Genomic DNA, 15,931 nt, shown 5'->3' with positions numbered 1-15,931 from the left:
GTTACGTCACATCCGGCCGAACCCACCCTGGAGAACGGGGTGGGGGCACCTGCCGATTGTGCGCATGGGATTGATTCCATTTGGAACAACCGGCACGTATCTTGCCGAAATCTCCCGCATCCGAGGCACGGTCCGGCGTGCCCCCGGCTCACGCTGAATTTAACCCGTTTTTTTTTTTTTTTGCCGCAGCCCATACGTTTTTTGCTGTGCCGGTCTGGAGAGTGCGTCGGCTTCCTCTAAATACGCATTTTCACAAACTATCTGTAGAATTGTTCCTTCACGCTTCATCTGTGCACTTAGGGCTCCCTCTGCATTGTTCCTGTTTCCTGGAGCGCCTTCCCTCGTCGCCCCCGCTCTATTAGGACTCTTCAGGGTCTCCCTGCGTTCTGTCACCCGATCCCCTGTGACTAATTTGGTTACGGGGGCTAATTTCACGTGTATTCGTTTCTCAAAATAGTATTTTTTAAAGATTCCAAAGCTGCTTCTGCATCCACAGAATTAGGGAGGGAGCTGAGCACGTAAATCAGGCACGTCTAGGTGTACTTAAGAGGTACTGCAGGTCGGGTCCCAGACCACCACAGTGAAGCGAGACGCTCGAGTTCTTTGGTGTTCCAGTGCAAATAAAAGTTACATTAACACTATACTGTAGTCTGTTAAGTGCGCAATAGCATTACGTCCAAAAAGAGTATATGCGCTTTTTAAAAAAATATTCCTAAAAAAATGCTAACCATCACCTGAGCCTTCATGGAGTCCTAATCTTTTTGCTGATGAAAGGGTTTTGCTGGTGGAGCCTGGGATGTGGATGGCTGCTGACTGAATAGGGTGATGCTAGCTGAAGGTTGGGGTCGGCTGTAGCAATTTCTTAAACTAAAACAATGAAAATATATCAATTGACTCTTCTTTTCATGAAGGATTTCTCTGTAGCATGCAGTGCTGTTTGGTAGCATTTTACCAAATGCTTTAGAACTTTTTAAGATAGGAGTCAGCCCTCTCAAGTCCTGCCACTGCTTTGTCGGGTAAGTTGATATCATATTCTAAATCCTTTGTTGTCATTTCAATAATTTCAGAGCATCTTCACCAGGAGTAGATTCCATCTCAAGAAACCACTTACTTAGCACATCCATAAGAAGTAGCATCTCATCTCCTTAAGATAAAGTTTGATCATGAGATCGCAGCAATTGAGTTACATTTTCAGGTTCCACTTTTAATTCTGGGAGAATTACCAAAATGTGCCACAGACACGAAGGGAGCAAGTGCTGTTGGAAAAATGGTGTTGGTAGACTTGCTTGATGCAGGGTTGCCACAAACTTTCTATTTGTAAAAAATGAAATGTCTACGAAGCACAATAAAGTGAAGTGCAATAAAATGAGGTATGTCTGTATTTGATTAATTAATTTATTGAAATTATAATCTTGTGAAAATGCACAAAGGAAACCTAAATCAAAATGGGCTGGGGAAACCATGAAGGGAGGGTTCTAATACACGTATCACTCACTGCATCTTACAGGCCCCAGGGAAAGAAAGAAAATTTCCTTCTGACACAGGAACAAGCTGCCCATAATTGCAGCCAATAAAAAACCCGCCACAGCCCTCCCCAATTTCCTTCTAAAATCTAGTAAAAACTGACCTTCCCTTGGCCTCCTTGAACTTGCCTGTGGTTTTCACCATAGTTGGCTTGTCCTGAATTGCAATTCCTCTGCTATTCCCAAGTAAACTCATCTTGGCTAGCTAAAGTTCTTGTTATTTTATTTTTTTTTAAGGTCAACAATCTCAAATTATGTTTTTAAAATTCTGGTTAGTGATACTTCTACTGGTTTCAAAATCCAAAATGATATGGTTACACTGAACAGACAACTCCTATCCGGGTCCCCAGCCAGTTCCATTCCCACCTCCTAGGTAACAATGTTCTTAGTTTCTTGGGCATCCTTCCGGTATTTATGCATGCACAAGCAAATACAAGTATATACTATTATTTTCCTTCTTTCTCATAGAAATGCAGCAGACTCTATATTGTTCTGCACTTCCCTACCTGCTGCCACTACCATATTAAGAATATCTTGAAGATTTTCCATATCAAGAAGTTCCTCACTTTTTCCCCCAGGGATAAATAGTATGCCATCGTGGACACGTTTCGTAGATTATTTACTGGTGCCCTATCGTCAACACTTAGGTTATTTCCAGTCGTTTTCTGCCAAAAGCACTGCATTGACTGACCATATTCATATGTCCTACTTGTGCAAGGATAACTGGAGGGTAAATTCCCAGAAGTGGGAAATAAATTTGAGCAACTCCATACAAGTTGAATCACTTAGCATTCTCACCATTAATGTATGAGATCAAACAGTATTTTTAAATGTCAGTGTTTTTAAAGTTTTTATTTAGATATTAAAAACCTGTTTCTTTTCAAGAAATAACATGCCATTTTTATTTGCAGAACACTTTCATATATTTCATCTTATCCTTACAATGGTGGTGAGAGTGGTTTTTATTTAATTTTTAAAAATTGTAACTATTAATTTATGCAACACTCTGCACTCATGCAAAAAATTTAAGTGCCTCCAGTCATTTTGCATTTTAATAAGAAAGTGTTTTGGGAGTTCTGGAATGACTTCACCTGTGGCTGTTTGTGAAGGAAGCAGGCAAAAGTTGCCCCCTTTTAATTTTGAAGGGGTGTGGGAAATAGGGGAGACAAAGAAGGAGAGGAGACAAGTGGTCAGACACACTTCAAGAATCAAGGAGGGGGGCCTCCCTGGTGGCGCAGTGGTTAAGAGTCCGCCTGCCGATGCAGGGGATACGGGTTCGTGCCCCGGTCTGGGAGGATCCCATATGCCGTGGAGCGGCTGGGCCCGTGAGCCATGGCCGCTGGGCCTGCGCATCCGGAGCCTGTGCTCCGCAACGGGAGAGGCCACAACAGTGAGAGGCCCGCATACCGCAAAAAGAAAAAAAAAAAAAAAGAATCAAGGAGGGGACTTCCCTGGTGGCGCAGTGGTTAAGATCCGCCTGCCGATGCAGGGGACATGGGTTCAAGCCCTGGTCTGGGAAGATCCCACATGCTGTGGAGCAACCAAGCCCGAGAGCCACAACTACTGAGCCCGCGTGCTACGACTACTGAAGCCCGCGCATCTAGAGCCTGAGCACCACAATAAAGAGTAGCCCCTGCTCACTGCAGCTAGAGAAAGCCTGCACACAGTAATGAAGACCCAATGCAGCCAAAAAAAAAAAATTGTTTTATAAAAAAAAAAAAAAAGAACCAAGGAGGGATGGATGGAAGGAAAACTAAGAGAAGACAGGCTGTTTTGCTCTAGTGCCCATGGTAAACTCTTGTAAGGAGACAACCATACTGGTGGCCTGCCACAGCATGAGACAACCAGGACAATAAAAATGGCAAGACAAAGGTTCAGTAAAAGAGAGAGAGAGAATCTGAGTTAACACTCCTGGGACATCTGCATCAGCATCAGGATCTGAAATGGACCTGAGTCAGTGTAAATTTTTGCCAGATGAATACATTACTTACAATTTTTAAAACCCAATATTACTTAGGGTAGATTGGATTATTTTTCAGAAATATTTCCTCTTTCCTCTCCACCTGCAGCCCCTTGACTTTGGGTTTGTCCTTGCTTTGTGTAACAGGCATGACCTGATCAAAGCCTTGAAAAGCACTGACCTGAGGATTAGGTTTGCTGGCTTGTACTTTTGCCTTGCCATAGGAAGAGACTGCCCCCCAGGGAACAGAATGCAGTACCCAGATTTTGTTGCACAGTAATAGCCCACTGATGACTGCCTTCAAAGGCTCATCAGGAAAAAACAGCAGCCTTCTGACTCTGTCCTTCATACTCCTCAGCCCTGCTCTCCAGAGGCAAATATTTTCAGCTCTTTAAATGATTTCTTCTGGTAATTATCTCTATTTTAAAACAATACGCTAATACTGTTATTTCTCACGTGTTGGTTTTAGACATTATATATAGACTTCCTGGCAGGTATTAACATAATTTTCATTTCACAGATGCAGAGGTTGAGGTCCAAAGGGGTGAAATGACTATGTAAGGTCCTGCAGAGTCTTGGTCCAATTCAGATATTCTGATGCCAGATTTCACACTCTACCCACCATAGACTCTATCAATATTACTTATTAATAAGTCAGCAACTCAACACTCTTTCAGCCTTAGAATTCATACCTATTTCTCATCACACATTTACAAAACTAAGCCAAAAAATTAAACCATTTACCAAAAAACCTTGCTCTAGTACTGGAAATGAAGACATCCCCTAGTTCAGTCCCTTTTTCCAGGTAGAACAATGCCATCCTCTCCACTACATTTTTAATTCAACATTTGACAAGTCTTTAGGCATTGGAGCAAGTACATACTGAAAGACTCTCCCTGTTTTAAAGGAGCTTAAAATTGTCAGTTTCTTGCAGCTGTTGCAACATTTATTTAAGAGATCTTGAGCTGCCTTGTGGAGCTCACAATCCAACAGTGGAGAAACGGTATTGCTAATGTTAGTGAAGGGCTTTAGGACGTGCCACCTCCAAGTATGCCACTTTAGCATATCGATTATTTTGAGTTAAAGGCATATGAAAAACAATCAGCACTCTGATTCCCATTTTTTCTTCCCCAAAGCAAATGAGGCTCCTATGTAGGAACTGCCCTCCCTATACCAAGAAGAAAGAAACATTCTTATCACCAGAGAGGGAGATGGGTCTGTTAGAATTTGTACAGAGACTTTGTTAAAATTAACTCTCAACTTCCTCTAATTTCCCCCATTTTCTTCTACTTTTCCACAATTCCCACTTTTTGCTCAACCCAGTGTATATGCACCTAGGTTTTATCTCTTCTTTGGGTCTTCAATTCCTTACAAACTCTCCCAGGTCATGGTAAAGTTTATATTAATTTGCATGCTTTTTCTAAATCTTTTGTCAATTTAATTCTCAGGTCCAGCCAGAGGCTTTAAGAAGGTAAAGTTTTTGCAGCCCCTACATTAGCCAACAGCCAACCATGGCCCTTCTGATACTGGTTCTACAAAGCAACTTCCTGGAAGTAGCCATATCACAATAAATAGCAAAGAAACTGCTGCCAGGTTATTTATTATTTTTTCATGGGTCACTTACAGCTTGCTTAATTACACTCATTTTGTATGAATGTATCCTTTTATTTCATTGATAGCACTTATTCAGCATTTTCTTATCTTTTGTTTACTTATTTATTATGTCTCCCCTTAATCCTGTGAACACTATGATAGGACCTTCCTGTCTTGGTCACTGCTGAATCCCTAGCATCTATTGCAGCTTCTGGCACATAGCAGGTGTTCGATAAATTCTTGCAGGTGTTGTCCTGATTTCACCCTATAAGACGTACCTTCCTTTCTTTGACTATGGCTATAGATTAATCCTTTACATTTGTAGGATACTTAAGTTTACGATGTGATTTCAACCAATTTCTTGTTCCTATTTTAATCTTATTTCCCACGTCATTTTATTTTCACCTTTCTCTTCACTGAAAGGCAGGGGAGGGTTGGGGGGGGTGGAAGCTCTAATTGCAGTTACTGGTTATAAAGAAGCCATTTGTGGCATCAAATAAATGTATTTTTTCAATATCCAGTAAAGGCTGGGTTCAGGGCACTCCCTAGAGAGGTCCGACAGGAACTGCGAATTTCCCCTGCGAGCCCCCAAAAGGTTAGGCTGGCGAGACCGGAGAAGAGTGGGCGAGCCCTGACATTTGAAGCAGCGCTGGCTCAAGGGGGGAAATTCTGACACCGAGGTCTGCGAGGGGCCCGGAGGATGCCTTCGCCTCTGCTCCCACCCCGTGTGAAAAGCGCCCCCAGCCCTGGGCCACGACGAACAACTCCCACGGCCAGCCGAGCGCCGGAAACGGACCGGCTGACCCACAGTGACGTCAGACCCACTTCCGTCGGCCCGGTCGTGCGGCGCCCGGATTGGTCGAGCCGCGCCGCACTGGGCGGGGCGGGACGGGCGCGAGGAGGCGGGGGCGGCGCGCGGCTCCGGAGCCCGCGGTGTTGGGCCGCTGGCTGCGTTCGTGGCCACCTCTAGGCGCTGCGCGACGTGACCCCTCAGGTCCCCTCCTTGTGGGCGGCGAGAAGGGGCCCTGAACCACGCGGCCAGTCACGTTGGGGTCGCTGCCCCTTAACGACCTTGCGGACTTCCGGGGAAGGTTGCGCTCTGGGAGGGGGAAGCAGGAAATCGACGCTCCCCACCCCCTCGTCCCAGATTGGCTCTGGTGGCCGATTGGTGGCAGAGGCCGGTGGATGCGCGAGGGAACAACGACGTTGACGCTGTCCCCGGTCTCTGGAGCCATGGATGTTTTGAAGAATCAAAACCCAGGCTCTGCAGCATCCTGTGTATTCATCACCTCACTGATAACTTATGGGAAAACCTGCAGAGCCCTGTGGGAAAACAAGGCTGTGCCTTGGGCTCCGTTTTTTGTTTCTCATTTCTCCCGGAAAACAGCTGCTGCTGTGCTCTGCTCTTACTGGCACCTTATTTCTGGAAGTACAGTAAGATCTGATTAGGGTTTAAATATGGGTTATCAAAGCTTTAAAAACCCCTTTCAGTTGTAAAATGTGAATAGTAATGCCTCTCCATAGCTTGGTGAGGCCCTAGATCTCTCTTACCTAAAACGCTAAGCTCAAAGGAATTGAAATGTTGAATCCTTTTGTGTTATTTCCTGTTGTAGTTCTTTTTTTTTTTTTTTTTTTTTTTTTTTTGCGATATGCGGGCCTCTCACTGTTGTGGCCTCTCCCATTGCGGAGCACAGGCTCCGGACGCGCAGGCTCAGCGGCCATGGCTCACGGGCCCAGCCGTTCCGCGGCATATGGGATCTTCCTGGACCGGGGCACGAACCTGCGTCCCCTGAATCGGCAGGCGGACTCTCAACCACTGCGCCACCAGGGAAGACACCCTGTTGTAGTTCTTTAATTCTGCTTCAGTAATGTCTTATTATAATCCAGGAGCTATGCCAACGTTTCTCTCAATGTGCAAAGTAATCAACATTCCACCCAGCAACACACATTTGAACCTAGTAGAACTTTCCTGACTCCCTACATCTTGTATCCCTTTCTTTTCTTGAGGCTCACTTACTCCACAGATTGTTAAGCTGTGGCGGCACCAGGGTGTGAACCTGGAGACCTTTTGCATGTCTGCAACATTCTGTGGATCTGCGGACTCTGGCAGTGCGCTGCTATGTAGGGGATTAAAATCAGTAGGAGGTTTGCCAAGGACATTCAAATCCCTCCACACTGTGGTTCAAACCTCTTTTCTGCCTGATCTTCCACATTCTGACCTCTTACTCCGCTTAACTCACTTTATCTGTTCCTTGAACATACCCTGTACTTGCCTTCTTCATTCTTCCACATAGCAGTTCCCTCTTAACTGGAATGCCCCTATGCTTCCGTACCATACTTTAAATGCATTATCCATCCTGCAAAACCCAGTTGCAGTGCCAATCCCTCCAGGAAACTTTCTCTATATTCCCATAGTAGTTTGTCCTCCTAATATAGAATCTATAAGGCTGTGTGGCCTTACCTAATGTGTATAAACTTCTTCCTCCCTCTCTAGGTTGTAAAAGCTATTGGGATGGTACCTTATCTATCTATACCTCACAAAACAGCAGAACTCATTCAGGAAGCACTTACTGAGTGCCTGTCATGTGCCCAGTCCTACTCTGGGTGCCATGAACACAGCAGTGAAAAAACAATATCCTCCAAAGGAGATGGAGAATGACAGGGAATAGAGAGTGGTCAAGGAAGCCTTTTTTTTTTTTCCTCCTGAGGAGGAAACCTGAGTAAGATGAAGTCATATAGAAAGCAGGAGGAAGAGATTTTAGATGAGGGAGCAGCGTAAAGGCCCTGAAGCAGAGGTGCGTTTAGTATGTTAAAAACAGCAAGGGAGTCAGACCAGAGGGGAGTGGTGGGACTCAAAGCAGGAGAAGGTAGGGGGTTAGATCATGACACACTTATATTAGACATTCAAGAAATGCTTGTTGGATTGAATTTATTAAATTGATAAGGCATGGAGAATAATGACAGTAACAAGGAAACTTGGAGATGGCTTGGATGGGATAGACCCAGTAGGCATATATAAAGTATTCACAGTTTGCACACACATACGTGGGAACTGTTATTTAGTGCGGCGACATTTCACTGAAAAAAATCTTAGTGAAAACCAATGGTTAATGCAGGGATCTCCCATTAGAATGGAAACCCAGAAGGCGAGGAGGTAGATTTCTTGGAGGAAGAAATGGATTGACATCACTCCAGTGAGTGGAATTATTTGGTACATAACACCGATTGCTCTTAAAAAGTTCGGAGGGAATGCGCTTTTGCTTTATTGGCCATGCTGCATGGCTTGCAGGATCTTAGTTCCCCGACTAGGGACTGAACCCATGCCCTCGGCAATGAAAGCATGGAGTCCCAACTACTGGACCACCAGGGAACATTACTCAGCCATATAAAAGAACAAAATAATGTCATTTTCAGAAACATGGGCGGACCTAGAGATTGTCATACTGAGTGAAATAAGTCAGACAGAGAAAGATCTATGATATCACTTACACGTGGAATCTAAAAAAATGGTACAAATTAACTTATGTAGAAAACAGAAATAGAGTCACAGATGTCGAAAACAAATTTATGGTTCCCAGGGGTAAGGGGGAGAGGGATAAACTGGGAGATTGGGATGGACACATGCACATTACTATACATAAAATAGAGAACTAATAAGGACCTACTGTATGGCACAGGGAACTCATCAGTACTCTGTAATGACCTATATGGGAAAAGAATCTATTAAAGAGTGGATATCTGTGTATGTTTAATTCATTCATTTTGTTGTACAGCAGAAACTAACAACATTTTTTTTTTTTTGGCTGTGTTGGGTCTTTGTTGCTTGCACGGGCTTTCTCTTTGGGGTGAGTAGGGGCTACTCTTTGTTGGGGTGTGCAGGCTTCTCATTGTGGACGCTTCTCTTTGTTGTGGAGCACGGGCTCTAGGCAGGCGGGCTTCAGTAGTTGTAGCACACGAGCTCAGTATTTGTGGCTCGTGGGCTCTAGAGCGCAGGCTCAGTAGTTGTGGCCTACAGGCTTAGTTGCTCCACGGCATGTGGGATCTTTCCAGACCAGGGATCAAACCCGTGTCCCCTGCATTGGCAGGTGGATTCTTGACCCCTATGCCACCAGGGAAGTCCCTAACACAACATTTTAAATCAATTATACTTCAATAAAAATTATTAAAAAAAATTTAGGAAGGAAACAAAATCCATCCCTGATGTTGTCCTTTTTATTTGCAGGAAAAATACTTGAATGTTATTTGACAAAAGTTGAGTTTATGAGATAATCAGATACATTTTAAAACCCCTACCTTCCCAAGGGCTAGAGGGAATGCTAGGGGCAGGGGGCCAATACCCTACAGGCAGAACTTGACCTTTAGCTCTAAGTCATAAACTTCAAGGTCACGTTGCTTGTTGGAGTGATATTGCTGTGGCAACAGTTGTCATTTGCAGCCCAACCCTTAGTGGCTCATGGCAACTCTCTCCAGCAGAATTTAAAAATACAGAACACTTGTTTACTTAATAGTTTTTGATGACAAGCTCTTAACTTTTTAAAAAACTTGAATTTTGTTATTATTATTATTTTGGTTAGTTTGGCTCCCTCTAAAAAGTGGCTACTATGGGCTATTGATTCCACTCTTTGTAACATTTCTCAAAGTTTAAACTCTCAGTTTCTTGGCAATCATTCACGTATATGAGATTGTGGTTTTCGACTCATCTCTCAAACCACTGAGTTGACAGTCTCAGTCTTGGTTGTTGAGTCAGCACATCTTTTTATTCATTCACAGGAATGAGTAGCTCCATTACGGGCAGTTCTTGAGTTAGTCACAACCGGTGGCCAAATGTTAAGGCAACCTTGGAATGAGACTTCGTTCCATCCCTGGCTTCCTCATTCCTTAAATGTGGCAGCATGAGTGGTGGGAAAGTATTGATATTTGCTCTGAGTGTGGCCTGTCTGGGGTCCAGCCCAGCTCTGCCCCATGCTAGCTAAGTGATCCTGAGCAAATTACTTATCCTTCATGCCTTGGGTTCCCCACCTATAAAACAGGGATAACTTCAAAGTGTTCTCATAAGGATTACAAGAGTTTATAAAGACAAAGCTAGAACATTGGCCTAGAATAAATACTCAAATGCTGCCATTAATACTTGGCTGTTACTTGAACTCTCTCAACTTCTGTTTCTTTAGCATTAGAAGAGTTACATTAGTTCTTACCTCCTAGAATTGGTAAGAGGCTACATAAAATAATGTGCTGAAACACTACTGCAATGCAGGAAGCAACCCGTAAGTATTTGCTATTATTAAGATTAGAAAACATTTATTTATCAATAGTTGCAATCTGTTTAAATTCAGTCGTGATGGGATCACGGGAGAGGAACAGGGAAAATGATATGCCATAAAGATGTACCATCTTGGTGAAGAAGATGAGGGGTAAGAATTGTATAGTTAGAGTTTTTGCCTTGAGATACAGTGACAGGATTTCATGGAAGGATTTGAAAAAAATAAAGTGCCAATGGCTCTTCTTAAGAGTCAGAGCAGATTCCCAGAGCTAAACCTATTTAAGCTTTGAGTACCTGTCTCAAAACAAGACATTTATCTTGGCCTGAAAGGCAGCAAAGGGACTTGGTACAGGGGTTGTGATGTGAGGGTCCGCAGATGCCCAAGGGGCACAAAGTTCAGGGGTGTGTGAATTTGGATGGGGAAAACTACCTCTTTCATTTTCACTAATCTCTAATGGAAACCTAGCCTTCAATTTTGAATTAAAAAATTCACAAACATAGACAAAGAAACAGTACCTGTGGTGTTGCACCAATAGAAATCAGTTATTTTCATATCACATTACAGTTCTTGTAGATATCCCCAAATACCATTTACCCAAAGGTGAATTTGAAGGTATGTGATCATGAAGAAGTCCATGTATTACTACATCACAAATCGGTTTTTAAATATTTGGTAAGTATATTTCAGTACAATAGGTCTCCTTTGTAATCCTTTGTATTATATTTACAAACTTAAGAACATTATTCTGTGGGGCACCACAAGTATCAGGTCTACAAGATGAAAGGTTAAGAGTCCTTGGTAGGAGCATGGGCTGTGGAGCCAGACAGCTGAGTTTGAACCCTTTCTCGGCTCCTTTCCAGCCAGGCGACACTGGGCAGGCTACCCAGCTTCTTGTGCCCTAGGGATGAAGGATGCTGTGAGGTATAATTTAGGGGACTATGTAAACACAAAACAGTGTCTCGCAGGTAGCAAACCCTCAGTAAATGTGAGCCATTTGCAGAAAAGCAAATGTGAGAAAGGAAAACTGTACAGCTTTGGCTGGGGTTTACACACCAGAACGATTTCCCAAGGAAGAGGGGGAGAAGTAAAACCTTAGGTCGTGAAGAAGTAGGCAGACTCTGAGACTGGAGTTATTCGTTCATTCACTCATTCATTCAATCACTCCATTCATTCAAGAAAGGTTTCTTGACTTCCTACTATGTGCCTCTCAACACATTCACTACCACTTGTGGGCCTTGAGCAAGTGTAGTAATGGAGCACATACACCCTACATCTAAATAAGTGGCAAACCCAGCCAGTGTTGAATGTGCTGTTTTTCCACTTCAACAGAGAAGTCTTCAAAATAAAAAAATAATTGCTTTTATTTGACAAAGGTAGGAAAATATCAGAGATGACTGGATTTAATTACTACAGGTGTCAATGTTCTTTGATGGCCTAGAAATGTTTGCATGGGTGGTAAAGACATACAATTCAGAAGTTAGTATATATTTGGTCCATAATATTCAATTAAATTAAGTTAAAAAATTTTCATGTTTGTTTTAAAGTTATTTTTCTGGGACTTCCCTGGCGGTCCAGTGGTTAGGACTCTACACTTTCACTGCTGAGGGTGCAGTTTCAATCCCGGGTGGGGGAACTAAGATCCTGAAAGCTTCACAGTGCAGCAAAAAAAAAAGTATTTTTCTTCTGAAAATTTCAAAATTATCTATTAAAATTAAAAGAGTATACTTGACAAAATCAAATATCTAATTTGTTTAAATATACCTGACCTCTTTATTTTGTGAAGTTTAATCAAATTTTATTAAATACTTTTATAAAAATTAAAACTGTTTGCCATTCTGAGGTTCAATGTCCTTCTAGTTAATTCCTGTAAAGAACCACTATTACAGTTCTCATGCTACTTCCTACATATGTGGAGATTTAACAGTCACATGAATCATTTAATATTGCAAAGCCTTCTTCAGATTTCTTGTGCAATTATTTTGAATTCCATGGTAATTCACAAGGACTTACAAAACCACAAAAGGGAGCATAAGTAGCATCAAGATAATAGACACTTGGGACTTCTGGGAAGCTATAATTTCCATAATGTTCTTGCATAATAACAGATTATGTGAGAATTTATCGCATCCTAGGCCTCTGAGAGGGATTTGATTAAGCATTGGGTCTTCATTGCTGCGTGCAGACTTTCTCTAGTTGTGGCAAGAGGGGGATACTCTTTTTTTCCTTTTGTATTTTATTTTATTTATTTTTTTATACAGCAGGTTCTTATTAGTTATCCATTTTATACATATTAGCGTATACATGTCAATCCCAATCTCCCAGTTCATCACACCAGTAGTACCCCCGCCACTTTCCCCCCTTGGTGTCCATACGTTTGTTCTCTACATCGGTGTCTCAATTTCTGCCCTGCAAACTGGTTCATCTGTACCATTTTTCTAGGTTCCACATATATGCGTTAGTATATGATATTTGTTTTTCTCTTCCTGACTTACTTCACTCTGTATGACAGTCTCTAGATCCATCCACGTCTCTATAAAAGACCCAATTTTGTTCCTTTTTATGGCTGAGTAATATTCCATTGTATATATGTGCCACATCTTCTTCACCCATTCATCTGCCGATGGGCATTTAGGTTGCTTCCATGACCTGGCTATTGTAAATAGTGCTGCAGTGAACATTGGGGTGCATGTGTCTTTTTTTTTTTTTTTTTTTGTGGTACGCGGGCCTCTCACTGTTGTGGCTTCTCCCATTGTGGAGCACAGGCTCTGGACGTGCAGGCTCAGCGGCCATGGCTCATGGGCCTAGCTGCTCCGCGGCATGTGGTATCTTCCCGGACCGGGGCAAGAACCCATGTCCCCTGCATCGGCAGGCGGAGTCTCAACGACTGCACCACCAGGGAAGCCAACGTTAATTGCTTTTTTATTTTTTGTATTGATATTTTAAAGCAAATGAAAATTGTACTAAAGGAGTATTACACCTTTGGCTAGCTTAAATATTATGTGCATCTAGTTAGCAATAGAATTTGCCTTAGCTTCTTATTATGATTTTATCAAATAAAATGCAGAAAAGTGAACATTATAAAACTCTTCACACAGCTGAATGAAGGTGTGCACAACCTTTGGTAGAATAATTCTGAAGTGGCTGATTTTGTTTAACCATCGGCTGGTAAAACTAATCTTGAGAATCTTTTAGCTCAGTAAAGACTCTTATGTCATTGGCCCAGCTTCAAAAGGTGAGCTAATTACTGTGCTAGGAAACGACACACATCACTTTCAGGGGAGGTAATACCTCTGCCCACAGAATATCCAAAATGTAAATTAGCAAGTAGCAGTAAGTTAAATAAAAATATAGTCCAGTTAAATGTCATGCTGTCATGTTAAACCCAGAGTCCCACAGTTAAATGAGGTTAGATGGTGACACTGAAAGTGTTAGGAAATTATCAGCTGTGCAGTTTCTATGGTGTGATGCTCCTACATTTGGCCAACTCTGCTGAAGTTGGTGGAGGGGATCCCACAATTATCACAGGGAGAATGACTCTCAGATGATGCTCAGAATTGGGGAATAAATTCTGTAGATAGCCCATGTGTTTTTCTCCTTCTCTCTTGCTACTTGCCCTGGTTGCTTTACTGATAATCACTGTGGGAGGCTGGGGAGGGAAATTTTTGAAATAATAAGTCTCATAATAACAGTTACTATTTTCTTGAGAACTATGTGCCAGGCACTAAACTAAGAATTTCATATTCATTGTTTCATTTAATCCTCACTAAATAAGGATGGTGTACAGCGTTCCTGTATATGTAAGGTATGGTTGGAAAAACTGAGATTTAGGGAGGTTAAGAAACTTGCCCAAGGTTGCGTGACCATCAAGATGGCAGAGCCTAGATTCGATCCAAATCAGCCTGATAGTAAAGCTTGGACTCTTAACCATGTGCTATACTCTACTATTCCCATTACATGGGGTGTGGGTGAGGGTTGATAAAATTGGGGCATGGGTAGCAAATCAAAACCACAATGAGATACTTCACACCTACTTGGATGGCTATAATAAAAAATTTTGTTGTTGTTGTTAAAAAAAAAAACCCACAGAAAACCAACAAGTGGTAGCAAGGATGTGGAGAAATTGAAACCCTTGTACATTGCTGGTGGGAATGTAAAATGCTGCAGCTGCTGTGGGAAAGTCTGGTAATTCCTCAAAAAGTGAAACAGGATGACCACACAATGGGGCACTTCCACACCCAAGAGAACTGAAAACATATGTTCGTACAAAAACTTGTACACAAATCTTCATAGCAGTGTTATTCGTAATAGTCAAAAAGTGAAAACAACTCATATGTCCATCAGCTGAGAATGGATGAACAAAATGTGGTAAATCTACAGAATGGAATAGTATTCAGCTCTAAAAAAGGAATGAAGTACTGATATGTACTACATCATGGAAGGACCTTGAAACTATTATGCTAAGTACAAGAAGCCCAATACAAAAGACCAGCTATCGTATGATCTATGTATATGAAACGTCCAGAATTGGCAAATTCATTGACACAGAAAGCAGATTAGTGGCTACCAGGGGCTGGGGGGAGGGAGATTGAGGAGTGACGGCTAATGGATATGGGGTTTCTTTTGGGACCAATGAAAATGTTTTGAAGTTATATACTGGTGATGGTTGCACAACATACTGAATGCTAAAATCCACTGAAATGTACCCTTTTAAAATGGTGACATTTACATGAACTATATATATATATATATATATATATATATATATATATATATATATATTTTTTTTTTAAAGACAACTTCAGGTCAGATCTGGGATGTCCTTGAATACTGGACTATAGGGTCCAGGTTTTCTTCTGTGGACAACAGGGAGCCACTGAAAGTTTCTAAGGAGGTTGATGGCATCATAGGGGTCGTGGAGATGTGTAAGGTGCTTAGCGCACAGCAAGTGTTTAATAAATATTTGCTCCCCTCCCCCTTCAGCCCCAAATTCAAGACAAAACCACCCTGTCTCCTGTGGAAAAGGAACTCTTCTGTTTGGATCCGAATAGAAAACCATCTGTTTTATTGAAAACCACTCCTGCTCTTGGCTCCCCTGGTCGTCTCCCTGAGGGCCCCTAGCCACTCAATGCTGGATGAGTTTTAGCATCTTGAAAGCATCCTCCTCCTCTTCCTCTTCTCTTATTCTTTCTTTTTTTTTAAAATTTGAAATAATGGCTTTCTAAAAGCCCTCATAGATCCTAACTTCACCCAATAAAGTCACCCGCCATATAAATTCTATGCTTCCTTTGTCTCCAGTTCCCCTCCATTTCTTCCTCCTTCTTCCTCTATCTCACCCAGATAGCAAGGAACAGTCAAAAGGAGTCAGGTCATCTTTGTTTCTAATCCCGGCTCCCCGTCCTGCTGATAATCTGGCCAGACTCATAGCTCAATGATCTTATTTGCATAATGCTGTCATACGCATCCTCATCCTCATCCTCATCATGTCAACACCTAGGGTTCATTTGCAGCTAAGTTGCTTATCTGATGCCTGGTACATCAGCTGCAGTCAATAAGTTATAGCTGTAGCATCACTATTATTATAGGGTTAAGGGGTA

Source organism: Mesoplodon densirostris, chromosome 2, assembly GCF_025265405.1.
Source record: "Mesoplodon densirostris isolate mMesDen1 chromosome 2, mMesDen1 primary haplotype, whole genome shotgun sequence".
Classification (NCBI taxonomy): Eukaryota; Metazoa; Chordata; class Mammalia; order Artiodactyla; family Ziphiidae; genus Mesoplodon; species Mesoplodon densirostris.
The sequence above is the reverse complement of the archived record's forward strand: the minus strand, read 5'-3'. Positions refer to the sequence as shown.